The sequence below is a fragment of the Sus scrofa genome, chromosome 10, assembly GCF_000003025.6.
Source record: "Sus scrofa isolate TJ Tabasco breed Duroc chromosome 10, Sscrofa11.1, whole genome shotgun sequence".
In the NCBI taxonomy this organism is placed as follows: domain Eukaryota; kingdom Metazoa; phylum Chordata; class Mammalia; order Artiodactyla; family Suidae; genus Sus; species Sus scrofa.
In genome coordinates, this window is record NC_010452.4 from 59,019,207 (window position 1) to 59,033,708 (window position 14,502).

The window sequence follows — 14,502 nt, forward strand, 5'->3', positions numbered from 1 at the left end:
ATCTCCTCAGCACTGCTGTCATTCTGTCTAAGACATAATTACCTTTGCATCTTCTGTCACTTCCCATCTCTCATGATTTCCATGGCTCCTCCTGCGTATACACAGCCCTGCATGTTTTGTTCTCAATCAGTAATTCCAGTTTTATCTTAGCTGTGGTGTAGACTAAGTCTTAGAGCCCAGGGTCTTCCATCAGATGGCCGGACTCCGCTTCTGATTTCATCAGGGCTGGTATTTACCTGGCGTGCCCTGGATGCGCACACTGCTTGTTTATATCCAGTCCGCTCTGAAGGGTCAGTATTTGTTCTCTCGTTGTTGTGTCATATAGCATCTTCCCTCGCAGTTCCTTATGGTGTGACTTGGCAGATTAATAATACTCCCCAAACTTCCCTTCTCCATCTTCAATACGGAGACAGCAGGAGTGTCAGCCTCATAAAACTTTTACTGCACAAATGAGATCATGCTGCAAAGAGCTTAGCACAATGTGGGTCTATACATGTTACAATTTGCATTATAACCTTCCCCCACTCTCTAGGCACATAGCTGCCCTCCTGCCTGACCAGGCACACTCCAGATGGTCCTTATTCTATCCTGTTGTTTTACCTGGACTACCTAATCCCTTCCAACTCAACTTCAGATATCACATCCTTGAGGAAAACTTTGTGATCACATCCCTGACCAGGGGTGAATTTATCACTTCTGCTGTCAACTCACACTGCACACGCCTCTATTATAGTATTATTGCATTGAATCCTAAGGTTTTGGTGGGTTTTTTTGTTTTTTTTTCTGACCCCTGCATTAAGCTACAGGTTCCTCCAGCATGGGCCATGCCTTATTTATCCTCAAACATCCTTTGCCTCCAACCATGACTAGCAAGTGACACTGACGAATAAATGCAAAAGTGTTCAGTGGTTGCTCATTAAAAGTGTTCGCAGGCAGGGAGTTCCCTTCCCTTAGCAGTCACTAAGATCCATGAGGACATGGGTTTGATCCCTGGCCTTGCTCAGTGGGTTAAGGATCTGGCATTGCCATGAGCTGTGGTGTAGGTCACAGACGAGGCTTGGATCCCACGTTGCTGTGGCTGTGGCGTAGGCCCGCAGCTGTAGCTCTTATTAAACCCCTAGCCTGGGAACTTCCATATGCCGCGGGTGTGGCCTAAAAAGTGGGGAAAAAAAGTGTCAACGGGCAATTGGGGCAAGTGGCAGAAGCAGCGAGAGGGCAGTGTCTGCCCCATCAAAAAACCGGCTGGGGGAGGGCTGTGTACTGGTCCATCAAAACAAGCCTAAAGAGCGTGTGTCACGCCTTCCAAACCCGGCAAGGGAGGGCTGTGTGTCCTTCCATCAGGGCTGGCCAGCAGAAAGCTTGTGTCACTCCATCACAACAGGCCAGGAGAGGCCAGAAAAGGGGTGTGGCTCCATTAAAATGGTCTGGGGAGTGAGGCATGTGGCTCCATCCAGGTTGATCAGGAGAGGACTGTGTGTCCATCCATCAGAACTGGTTGGGAGAGGGCTCTGTATTTCTTCGTCAAAACCAGCCAGTAATCCCAGCAATCCCACTCCTGGGTGGGCATATATACAGAAAAAAACTATAATTCAGAAAGATGCATGCACCCCTGTGTTCATTGCAGCACTATTCACAATAGCCAAGACATGGAAACAACCTAAATGTCCATTAACAAATGAATGGCTAAAGAAGATGTGGTACATATTCACAAAGGAATACTTCTCAGCCATAAAAAAGAACAAAATAATGCCATCTGCAGCAACATAGATGCAACTAGCCATTCTCACACTAAGTGAAGTCAGAAAGAGAAAGATAAATACCATATAATATCACTTATATGTGGAATCTAAAATATGGCACAAACTTATCTACAAAACAAACAGATTCAGATATAGAGAACAGATTCGTAATTGGGAATGGGATGGACTGGACATTTGGGGTTAGTAGATGCAAACTGTTACATTTAGAATGGGCAGATAATGAGGTCCTGCTGTGCAACATAGGCGACGATATCCAATCTCTTGGAATAGAACATGATGGAAGGTAGTATGAGAAAAAGAATGTATGTACATGTATGACTGGGTCACTATGCTGTGCAGCAGAAATTGGCACAACATTGTAAATCTTAAATTAAAAAAATCATTTAAAAAACCCCAGCAAATAGGAGTCCCTGCTGCGGTGCAGAGGATTAAGAATCTGACTGTAATATCTTGGGTCGCTGAGGATTCGATCCCTGGCCTGGTGTCGTGGGTTAAAGGATCCATTGGCATAGGTGGCAGTTGAAGCTTACATTCAATTCCTGACCTGGGAACTTCCATACATTAAAAAAACAAAAAACAAAAAACAAACCAAAAAATGGCCAGTAGATGGCAGTATGTCCTTCCATCCAGGCTGGCCTGGAGAGTGCTGAGTTCCCTCCATCCCAGTGAGCAGGGCTGTGTATCCCTCTATCCTGGCTGGCAATGTTATGCCAATTTCTGCTATACTACAGCAAAGTGACCCACTCATTCATATATTTATCATTTTCCTTTTCTTGTATTTTCTCCCATCATGATCTAGCCCAAGGGATTGGATATCGTTTCCTGTGTAGCACCTCATTGTTTATCCACCCTAAATGTGACAGTTTGTATCTACTAACTCCAAACTCCCAGTCCATCCCATTCCCTCCCCTTGCATGCTGGGAATAAATCCCTCTTGATCATGGTGTATGCTCCTTTTAATATATTGTTGCATTCAGTTTGCTAGTATCTTTTTGAATATTTTTGCATCTACATTTATCAGTGACATTGGCTTGCAGTTTGCCTTTTTTTGTGATATCTTTGTCTGGTTTGGGTATCAGGGTGATGTTGGCCTCACAGAATGGGTTCAGAAGTGTTCTTTCTTTGCAGTTTTTTTGGAATAGCTTCAGAAGGATAGGTGTTCACTCTTTTCCAGATGGTCGCTACGATTCACCTGTGAAGCCATCTGGTCCTGAACTTTTGTTTGTTGGGAGTTTTAAAATTCCTGATTCAATTATAGTACCGGTAATTGGTCTGTTCGTATTTCCTATTTCTTCCTGGTTCAGTCTTGGGAAATGTTACCTTCCTAAGAACTTGTCCATTTCTTCTAGGTTGTCATTTTATTGGCCCAGAGTTACTCATCGTAGTTTCTTATGATCCTCTGTATTTCTGTAGAGTCAGCTGTAACTTTTTCATTTCTGATTCTATTGATTTGGGCCCTCTTCCTTTTTTGCTTAATGAGTGCAGCTATCTTTCCAAGAACCAGCTTTTAGTTTCATTGATCTTTTCTATTTTTTTCTTAGGTCTCAATTTCATTAATTTCTGCTCTGATATTTTTCGACAGATCAAAAAACAGGCGGGCAACTGACTTATCTCTCCATCAAATTTGCTGGAAGAAGGTCACATATTGCGCTGTCAGGGGACCAGGAGAGAGCAGTATGTCTCCTCATCCCAGCCAGCAGGCAGCTGGTGGTGCCTCTACATCAAAAAAGGCCAGGAGAGGGCTCATTCTCTCTCTCTCTCCCTCTCTCTCCCTCTCCCCGCCAGCCCTCTCTCTCCCAGTGAAAACTCATTTGAAGAGGGCTGAGTCTCGCTCCTGCCTGGTTGGCCCGTGGAGGGCTGTGTATCACGTCATTTAAAAAGTCTGAGTGAGGGCTGCGTATCACTCCATCAAAACAGGCTTGGAGAGGTTGAGTGTCACTCCATCCAATCTGGATGGGATTGGGCAGGAGAGTTTTTGCTCCATTTTGGTCAGACAGGAGATTCAGGTGTGTGTCTCCATCCCATTTTTCAAGGAGAGGGTTGTGTGTTCCTCCTTCAGAACTGACTGGGAGAAGTTCCTGCTGTGGCTCAGCAGAAACAAATCTGACTAGTATCCATGAGGATGCAGGTTCAATCCCTCGCCTCCCTCGGTGGGTTAAGGATTTGTCATTGCCTTGAGCTGTGGTGTATGTCCCAGATAGGCTCAAATCTGGCATGGCTGTGGCTGTGGCATAGGCCAATAGCTACAGCTGTGATTGGACCCCTAGCCGGAAAACCTCCATTTGCCATGGGTCTAGCCTAAAAAAAACAAACAAAAAACCTGACTAAGAGAGGGTCTGGTGTTGCACCATCAAAACTGGCCAGTAGATGGCAGTATGTCCCTCCATACGGCTGGCCAGGAGCAGGCTGAGTTAGCTCCCTCCCAGAGAGTAAGGAGAGGGTTGTTCTCCCTCCATTCAGTCCACCTCTGAGAGGGCTGTGCTTTGCTCTATCCCGGCCAGCTGGCCAAGGGGCTGTTTTTGATCTGTCGAAAAATATCAGAGCAGAAATTAATGAAATTGAGACCTAAGAAAAAAATAGAAAAGATCAATGAAACTAAAAGCTGGTTCTTGGAAAGATAGCTGCACTCATTAAGCAAAAAAGGAAGAGGGCCCAAATCAATAGAATCAGAAATGAAAAAGTTACAGCTGACTCTACAGAAATACAGAGGATCATAAGAAACTACGATGAGTAACTCTGGGCCAATAAAATGACAACCTAGAAGAAATGGACAAGTTCTTAGGAAGGTAACATTTCCCAAGACTGAACCAGGAAGAAATAGGAAATACGAACAGACCAATTACCGGTACTATAATTGAATCAGGAATTTTAAAACTCCCAACAAACAAAAGTTCAGGACCAGATGGCTTCACAGGTGAATCGTAGCGACCATCTGGAAAAGAGTGAACACCTATCCTTCTGAAGCTATTCCAAAAAAACTGCAAAGAAAGAACACTTCTGAACCCATTCTGTGAGGCCAACATCACCCTGATACCCAAACCAGACAAAGATATCACAAAAAAAGGCAAACTGCAAGCCAATGTCACTGATAAATGTAGATGCAAAAATATTCAAAAAGATACTAGCAAACTGAATGCAACAATATATTAAAAGGAGCATACACCATGATCAAGAGGGATTTATTCCCAGCATGCAGGATTTTTCAATATATGCGAATCAATTAATATAATTCACCTTATTAACAAATCGAAGAATAAAAATCTTATGATCTCAATAGATGCAGAAAAAGCTTTTGATAACATTCAACATCCATTATGATAAAAACTCTTCAGAAAGTGGGCATGGAGAGACTATACCTCAACATAATAAAGGCTATATGTGACAAACTCACAGCTAACATCATACTCAATGGTGAACAGCTGATAGCATTTACTCTGAGATCAGAAACAAGACGAAGATGCCCATTCTTGCCGCTTTTATTTAATATAGTTTTGGAAGTCCTAGCCACGGCAATCAGAGAAGGAAAAGGAAATAAAAGGAATACAAATTGGAAAAGAAGACGTTAAACAGTCATTGCAGATGACATTATGCTATACATAGAAAATCCTGATGTCCCCAGAAAACTACTAGAGCTTATCAATAAATTTGGTAAAGTTGCTGTATACAAAAATTAATATGGAAACCAGTTGCTGTTCTGTGCACTAACAATGAAATATCAGAGAGAGTAAGATAACAATCTCATTTACCATTGCATCAAAAGGAAAATATACCTAGGAATAAACTACCTAAGGAGGCCAAATATCTATACTCCAAAATGATAAGAGGCTAATGAAAGAAATTGATGACAACACAAACAAATGGAAAGATATACTATGTTCTTGGGTCAGAAGAATTGATACTGTTAAAATAACTGTAGTACCCAAGGCAATCTACAGATTCAATCCAGTTCCCATAAAATTACCAATGGCATTTTTCATAGAACTAGAAAAAAATTAAAAATTTTGTTGCAACACCAAGGACCCGAATAGCCAAAACAATCTTGAGAAAGAAAATGGAGCTGGAGGAATCAAGATCCCTGACTTCAGACTACATGCTACAAAGCTACAGTAGTCAAAACAGTATGGATTCTGAGACAAAAACACAAATACAGATCAATGGAACAGAATAGGAAGCCCAGAAATAAAGTTATGCACTTATGGAGACTCAATCTATGACAAAGGAAGCAAGCGTACACAATGGAGACAAGATAGTCTTTTCAATAAGAGGTTCTGGGAAAACTGGACAGCTGCATGTATAAAAACAAAATTAGAGCTTGCCAAAAGAGGTCTGTCTATCAGTCCATCAAAACAAGCCAGGAAAGGAGCTCCCACTGTGGTGAAAAGATTTGGTGGCATCTCTGCAGTGCCAGGATATGGAGTAATTCCTGGCCCAAGGATCTGGCATAGGTTGAAACTTTGGCTAGGAAATAAAAAGAACAAAAAACAAGCCAAGAAAGGGATGAGTGTCACATTTTATGTTTTGGATATAATCAGGAAGGTCAGCAGTTGAAAAGAGATCAAGCAGGATTCAATATTTTCAACTTTATTTTTTCAGTTTTTAAAATAATTAGTATGGTATTTTATTTTTAATTAATTTTAAATTGATAGTGTTGATGTACACTATAAGTCTACATCATAATGATTCATAGTTTTTAAAGGTTATACTTCATTTATAGTTATTATTGGAGTTCCCACTGTGGCTCAGCAGAAATGAATCTGACTAGCATCCATGAAGATGCAAGTTCAATCCCTGGCCTTGCTCAGTGGGTTAAGGATCTGGCATTGCCATGAGCTGTGGTGTAGGTCACAGCTGCAGCTCAGATCCAGCATTCAATTCAACCCCTGTCCTGGGAACCTCCATATGCCACAGGTGCAGCCCTAAAAATAAAATAAAATAAAATAAATATAGTTATTATTAAATATTGACTATATTCCTGGTGTTTTACAATGTATCCTTGCAGCTTATTTATTTTATACGTAGTAGTTGGTACCTTTTAATCCCCCACCCACTATCTTGCCCCTTCCCACTGCCCTCTCCCTACTGGTAACCATTACTTTGTTCTTTCTCTATATCTGTGATTCTGTTTCTTTTTTGTTATATTTACTAGCTTATTTTTTTTTTACATTCTGCATGTAAGTGATATTATACAGTGTTTTTCCTTCTCTGAGTTATTTCACTTTGCACAATACCTTCCAGGTTCATCCATATTGTTGCAAATGGCAAAATTTTATTCTTTCTTATGGCTAAGTAGTATTCCATTCCATGTACATACATACCGCATCTTGTTTATCAACTCATCTGCTGATGGACACTCAAGTTCCTTTCCATATCTTGCCAATTGTGAATAGTGCTGCCATGAACATTGGGGTGCTTATGTCTTTTTGAATGAGTATTTTGGGGTTTTTTGTGGATGTATACCCAGAGTGGAATTGTTGATCATATGGTAGTCCTTTTTCCTATTACTACATACTGGTGGACAGCTACTTCCTAGTGGTATTAAACACTTTGGCATTTTTTTTTTTTTTGCTTTCCTTCTTAGAGGAAAATTTTGTTTGATGGTATGTTTCTATTCAAGTTCATTTTCTGAAGTGTCTCCCCAAGTGGCTCCAATTCCAGGGCATCTTAGGTCAAGCAACCATGAGTTAGATATGAACCGTTACTGCAACATTTTGATATTATTTTCTTTTTAAAATGATAGATATTTAATAGAGATATAATCATCATGTAACATTGTATTAGTTTTAGGTATACAACATAATGATTTGATATATGTATTTATTGCAAAATGATCACCACAACAATTTTAGTTAACACTCATCACCACACATTATTAAAATTTTTTTCTTAAGATGAGAACTTTTAAGATTTACTCTCCTAGCAAATGCCAGATACACAATTTAGCATTATTAGCTGTAGTTACCATGCTATTCATTACATCCCCAAGACTTACAATTGGAAGTTTGTACCTTTTGACCATCTTCACCCATTTAATCTGCCTCTCAACCCACTGCCATTGGCAACCACAAAATTATTCTCTGTATCTATGAATTCAGTTTTTGTTTTTTAGATTCCAGATATAAGTGAGATCACACGGTATTTGTCTTTCTCTGACTTGTTGACCTAAAACAATAAAACAGCCAGTTATTTTACTAGCAGAGTGGTTTATTCAGAAACAGCAAAGAATCACAATTTGGGACTTGCCGTCTATAGTGAACCACTAGCAAGTCTGGGGAACAAAGGAGAGAAACATTTTTTTATAGAGGAGAAAGGGTAGTTGGAAGGGGCGGTTATAAAAAAGACCCCACTGGAGGAATTGAGTTTAAGGTGTAGTGGCTTTTTAGTGGCTGAGTTGTGAAGGGTCTTTCATTGGCTGGGCTGTTGCCAGGCAAGGAGAAATTCTTCCTTCCTTTTGCTGTGTAGTAAAGTAGTAAGTAACCTTCTTCCTGTGGGAGATGAAAAGATACCTCTCCTCCTGTGGGTCTGCAACTGACATTGAATGGTAGGGTGCAATAGCACCCCCTTGTGTCCCCAAATCCATTTTAAACGAGACTTCTGTTTATCAGTTTTCACAGACTTATTTCACTTAGCATCATTCCCTCAAGGTCCATCCATGTTGTCCCAATGGCAGGATTTCCTTCCATTTATGGCCATATAATATTCCATTACATATTTATCACATTTTATTTAATCTATCCATCTGTCAACACACCCTTAGTTTTCTTCCATATTATTGCTATTGTAAATAATGCTACAGTGAATATGAGGTTGAAGGAAAAGAATCTGAAAAAGAATGGATGTGTGTATGTGTATAACTGAATCACTTTGCTGTACAGCAGAAATTATCACAACATTGTAAATCAACTATACTTCAATAAAACTTTAAGGATAAAAAAAAGAATAAAGAGAAATAGGGAAAAAACCTATGAGAATGCACATGTGTTTCCAGATAGTGGTTTTTTTCTGCTGAATAAATACCCAAAAGGAGATTACTAGATCATACGGTAGTTCCATTTTTAATGTTTGGAGAAACTTCCATACTATTTTCCATAGTGGCTGTGCCAATTTATATATATTCCATCGACAGTGCACAAGGATTCCCTTTTCTCTCCATCCTCATGGACACTTGCTTGTCTTTTTGATAATAGCCATTCTAACAGCTAAGAGGTGATATTTCATTGTGCTTTTGATTTGCATTTTCTGCATGATTAGTGATGTTGAGCATTTTTCCAGGTACCTTTTGATTATTTTGTATGTCTTTTTTTGAAAAATGTCTATAGATACGCTTGACGTTTTTAACAGGCTTTTTTTCTATTGAGTTGTTTGAGTTATTTATACATTTTGGATATCAACCCTTTATCACATATGTGTTTTGCAAATATTTTCTCAACTTATTATGTTGCATTTTCATTTTTTAGATGACTTCCTTTCCTGTACAGAAGATTTTTAAATTTGATGGAGTTTTACTTGTTTATTTTTTGCTTTTTTCTTTTTGCCTTTGCTTTTGGTGTCAAGTCCAAAAATATCATTGCTAGGACTGATGTCCAGGAGCTTACCCCCTGTGTTTTCTTAGGAATTTCATAATTTCATGTCTTACATGCAAATATTTAATCCATTTTGGGTTGATTTTCATGTATAGTGTAATATCAAGAATCACTTTTTTTTTTTTTTTGCATGTGGCTGTCCAATTTACCCAGAACCATTTATTGAGGAGGTTGTACTTTACCCATTGTATATTCTTGGCTCCATTGTCATAAATTAATTAACCATATATGCATTGGCTTATTTCTGGGCTCTCTATTCTATTTCAATGATTTATGTGTCTGTTTTTATGTCAATACCATATTGTTCCGATTACTATATTTTTGTAATATAGTTTGAAATCAGGAACTATGATATCTCCAGCTTTATTCTTCTCAAGACTGGCTATTCTATTCCATGCAGTTCCATTCTATACAATTTAGGATTATTTGTACTATTTCTGAGAGAAATGATATGGTAGGGATCACAATAAATCTGTAGATTGCTTTGGATTGTTAAACATTTAACAGTATTAATTATTCCAGTCCAAGAACATGGAATGGCTTTCTGTTTGTATCTTCTTTAATGTCTTTCATCGATATCTCATAGTTTGCAATGTACAAATCTTTTACCTCCTTGGCTAAATTTATACCTAGGTATTTAATTCTTTTTGATGTAATCATAAATGGAATTGTTTTCTTAATTTCCTTCTGATATTTGTTCATGTAGAGAAATACAAATGATTGCCATGTATTGATTTTCTATCTTGTAACTTTACTGAATTTTTAAATTAGTTCTAATAGTTTTTGAGGAGTCTTTAGTGTTTCCTATATCTAATGTCATGTCATATGCAAATAGAGACAGTTTTACTTTCCTTTCTAATTTGGTTGCCTTTTATTTCTTTTTCTTGCATAATTTATCTGGCTAAGAGTTCCAGTACTATTTTTGAAAGTGGTCATAATTGGCATCCATGTTTTTTTTCCCTGATCTTAGAGGAAAAGCTGTTTTTCACCATTAAGTATGACATTAGCTGTGGACTCGTCATATATAGCTGTTAGTATTTTCAGGCACAGTCCCTCTATATTCACTTCATTGAGAATTTTTTATCAGAAATGGATCTTGAATTTGGTCAAGATCAAATTTTCTGCATCTATTGAGACATTGATATGATTTTTATCCTTCATTTTTTTTAGTGTGGTGTCTTATATTAATTGATTTGCAGATGTTGAACCATCTTTGCATCCTGGCATAAATCCAGTTTGACCTTGACATATGATCCCCTTAGTGTACTGTTGAATTCAGTTTGCTAATGTTTTGTTTCAGATTTGTACATCTATGTTCATCAGGAATATTGGCTTCTAATTTTCTTGCAGTGTCCTTGTCTGGTTTAGGTATCAAGGTATGATGGCCTTGTAAAATAAGTTTGGAAGAATCCCCTTATCTTCTATAATTTGGAAAAGATTGAGAAGGATTTGTATTCATTCATCTTTAAATGTTTGATGGAATTCACAAATGAGGCCGTGCAGTCCTGGACTTTTCTTTGTTAGATATTTTTCATTATTAATTCAATCTCTTTATTAGGAGTTGATCTGCTCAGATTTTCTATTTCTTCATGATTCATTTTTTTGGTAGGTTGTATATTAATGGGAATTTATCCATATCTGCTAGGCTATTAGATTTTTTTGGCATATTAACTGTTCATAGTAGTCTCTCATGATCCCTTGTTTTTGCAAGATAATTGCTTGTGATGTCTCCCCCTTCCTTTATTATTATTATTATTACTATTTTCTGTCTTTTTGCCTTTTCTAGGGCCGCTCCTGTGGCATATGGAGGTTCCCAGGTTAGGGATCCAATCGGAGCGCAGCCACTGGCCTACGCCAGAGCCACAGCAACACCAGATCCAAGCCGCATCTGTGACCTACACCACAGCTCACAGCAACACTGGATCTCTAACCCACTGAGCAAGGCCAGGGATCGAACCCACAACCTCATGGTTCCTAGTCGGATCTGTTAACCACTGCGCCACGACGGGAACGCCTCACCCTTCATTTATCATTGTATTTATTGTAGTCCTCTCTTTTTCTTGATTAGTCTAGCTAACCATTTGCTATTTTGTTTATATTTTCAAAAAAATCTCTTATTAGTTTCATTGATCTTTTATATTTTTTAGATTCTCTTTTATTTCTGTTCCAACCTTTATTGCCTTCCTTCTACTAACTTGAGCTTGGTTTGTTCTTATTTTAGGTTTTTGTTATGTTGTTTATTGACATTTTTTTTCCCCTCTTAGTGCGGCCATTTACTGCTGTAAACTTCCCTCTAGAACTTCTTTTGCTGCATCTCATAAGTTTTGGTATGTTGTGTTTCCATTTTCATTTGTCTCAAGGTATTTTTTGTTTTTTCATTTGACCTGCTGGTTGTTACATAGTGTTTAATCTCCACATATTTGTGAGTTTTCCAGTTTTCTTCTTGTAATCAATTTGTAGTTTTACACCATTGTGTTTGGAAAAGATGCTTGATATGATTTAACTTTCAAATTTATCAAGACTTTCTTATGGCTTAACATATGATCTATCCTGGAGAATGTTCTATGTGCAGTTGAGAAGAATATATATTCTGTTTCTGTTTGTTTTGTTTTGTTTTTCTTTTTAAAGCCACACCTGTGGCATATGGAAGTTCCTGGGCTAGGGGTTGAATTGAAGCTATAGCTTCCAGCCTACACCACAGCAACACTAGATCTGAGCTACATCCACGACCTACATCATAGCTTGTGGCAACGCCAGATTCTTAACCCAGTGAGCAAGGCCAAGGATTGAACCCATATCCTCATGGACACTATGTCCCACTGAGCCACAACGGGAACTTCTCTATCGCTGTTTGATGGAATGCTCTGGAAATGTCTCTTAAGTCCAAAGAGACTAGTCTAAAGTGTCTTGTAAGTCCAATAGATCTTCTGCCTGGATGATTTAGCCACTGACGGAAGTAGGGTAATGGAGTCCTCTGCTATTATTGTATTGCTATCTGTTTCTCCCTTTAGGCCTGCTGATATTCATTTTACATATTCAAGAGCTCCTTGATCTTCTTGATATTTTTTAAAATGCCTTTGGATTCCTTAACATGAATCAAACATTCAGAATATGCTTGGTTCATTGGAATGTATATAAACATGATATGTTCCCTGTCCTTAGCAATCTCACAGATCTAACCAAAAGGAAGATGTTGAACCACAGGAAAGTTGAAACTTTTTGAAAGAGTCACAGAGGATAGGAAATCTGTCTTGGCAAAGTGTTTTTCAAAGATATTCCCATTCATTCCAGAACCAAGTTGAGACTTGTCTTCTATTGTCTTCCTTACTAGGTAGTGTTCCTTTCCTTTTGTTTAGCTGCTGAGCTACAAAACCCATCACAGGACTCATGCCAAAAGTTGAATTTCTTTTGTCTGGCTTTCAGGAAGTTATCAAAAAAGAAAAATAATAACGTAAGACATGCTAGAGCAAGACAGGAGCAAGAAGCACTGACGCCATGCAGAGGCCACTTCCATCTCGTCAAGTCCTCAGATGTAAAGCTGCCATCCAAAAATAGAGAGAGCAATGGTGCTCCCTTCATGAACATCCTGAAACAATCCCAGGATTTGGGTTTTGTGGTGGTTTCCTCAGTTCCTCCCATTTTTAACCCAAATGGATCTCATGAAGCTGGTTCCTGAGGCAGTAGCAAAACAGCTTTCTTTATGTCACAAAACTTTCTGGAAGTTTGCGACTTCAAAGTGGAATCTGTGGTGGGGCAGTGGTATCAGAGCACACTGCAGGAACATGCAGGAGAGGCTGGCATCCCATGAGCCTCCCCTTTCATCCTTAAGCACACACCTGCACATCTTGTTTAGTTGTAGAAAAGTTACTCTAAACCAGAGAGAAATCTACCCACTATTAGATCATGCAGTGATCCAGTCAGTGTCTGTTAAGCGCTAACAACATGGCCACCACTTTGTAGGGTGCAGTGATGTGGTGGAGACAGAGACACCATGCTTCCTGTCATTTGTAGTCCCGGACTATGTCCTGGACTGTGTCCTTTATAGTCCAGCAATGCCTGGAGTAATACCTGATTTGTAAAGAGGCAGAAACTTGGTTTTGGTGGATTTGACTCTCAGGAAGGGAGACAGTAACCTTTGGATTTTTCTTCCCTTCTGTTTTCTATATCTGTGCTTTCTACCAACTTATCCTCCTAGGACTCTAACTCAAACCAATTATTTCATGCGTGTGTTGCAGAAACCAGTAGTAATCTACAAATTGACCCTAATACCCTTTTTTTTGGGTGGGTGAAATTATATAATATGCTAAATTCCTAGAGTTTTGGTTCTGCTTTGTTGTCTCTGAATGTCCTATGAACTACGAATTAGAAAAAAACAGAAGGAAAACAAATTTGAAATCCCAGTAGGACTGTTCGGGTAGCTGGGTGGTCTGGATCACATGTGTTCCCAATTCTGTTCTGAGCTGTTCCACTGATTCGCGGACGTTGAGACACTCTGTCTTGTGTCAACCTGGCCATTGTAAACCAAAGGGTCCTGGCCAAACATGGCCAACAGTCTAGTGCAGAATAATGATATCTCCCTAAAAGGAGATGTCAACCAATGTTAGATGTAAACCAATGTTAACCGTGGTTTCCATGACTAATTGAGAAGAAGGAATATGAGGTTTAAATGCTGGTTCCAGCATCTTCTAGCTATATGACCATGAGAACTTGGGCAAGTTAATATAACATCTCTGAACTACTGCTTCAGTTTCTTAGTAATGAAATGGGGCTGATAATATTTACCTTGTAGTGTGGTAGTGATTAAATGATAAAATCTTCAGTAGAGGAGTTCCCGTCATGGCCCAGTGGTTAAAGAATCCGACTAGGAACCACGAGGTTGCGGGTTCGATCCCTGGCCTTGCTCAGTGGGTTAAGGATCCGGCATTGTTGTGAGCTGTGGTGTAGGTTGCAGATGCGGCTCAGATCCCACGTTGCTGTGGCTCTGGCATAGGCCAGTGGCTACAGTGCCAATTAGACCCCTAGCCTGGGAACTCCATATGCCACGGGAGCAGCCCTAGAAAAGGCAAAAAGACAGAAAAAAAAAAAAAACCTCAGTAGAGCAATGACATATACCATGGACAGGTGGTGGCTGCTCAGTGCTCATAGCTGCGCTTCACTTCATG

The 14,502-nt window shown here is 39.2% G+C and overlaps 1 long non-coding RNA gene across 2 annotated transcripts in view; it reads left to right on the forward strand.

The window, feature by feature from the left end:
- LOC110255616 overlaps nt 1–14,502 on the forward strand; it is a 45,454-nt gene that overhangs the window by 13,285 nt on the left and 17,667 nt on the right. Inside the window, exon 3 of one of the 2 annotated variants that reach the window (XR_002336163.1) lies at nt 12,764–14,067. The exons of the other annotated variant lie outside the window; for it this stretch is intronic. This is a non-coding gene — a long non-coding RNA (uncharacterized LOC110255616). Of the gene's footprint in view, nt 1–12,763; nt 14,068–14,502 lie in introns of those variants that run through there. 2 annotated transcript variants of the gene reach the window in all.